The sequence below is a fragment of the Mandrillus leucophaeus genome, unplaced genomic scaffold (genome assembly GCF_000951045.1).
Source record: "Mandrillus leucophaeus isolate KB7577 unplaced genomic scaffold, Mleu.le_1.0 Scaffold229, whole genome shotgun sequence".
Classification (NCBI taxonomy): Eukaryota; Metazoa; Chordata; class Mammalia; order Primates; family Cercopithecidae; genus Mandrillus; species Mandrillus leucophaeus.
This window is the reverse complement of record NW_012102354.1, coordinates 1240395-1240874: the sequence shown is the minus strand read 5'-3', so window position 1 is coordinate 1240874 and position 480 is coordinate 1240395.

The following is a 480-nucleotide window of genomic DNA, read 5'->3' as shown; positions in this document are numbered from 1 at the left end:
TGGGTTTTGACAAATGTATAATGATATATATACATCATTACAGTATCATAAAGGATAGTTTTACTGCCCTAAAAAGCCCATGCTCCCCCACAACCCCTGGTAACTACCGATCTTTTTACTGTCTCCATAGTTTTGTTTTTTCTAGAATGTCATATACAGCCATGAGCTGCACAATGATGTTTTGGTCAAAGGCCAGGACAGACCACATAGACGACAGCAGTCCCATAAAATCATAATGAAGATGAAAAATTCCTATCACCTAGTGATGCCTTAACCCTCATATTGTAATAATATATTCTGTGTTTATGGTGATGCTGGTATAAACAAACCTACGGCACTACCAGTCATATAAAAGTATAGCACATACAATAAGGTAGAGTATACTTGAAAATAAATGACTATGCTATTGGTTTATATATTTACTCTACTTTTTACCATTATTTTACAGTATACTCCTTTTTTTTTTTTTTTTTTTTTTTT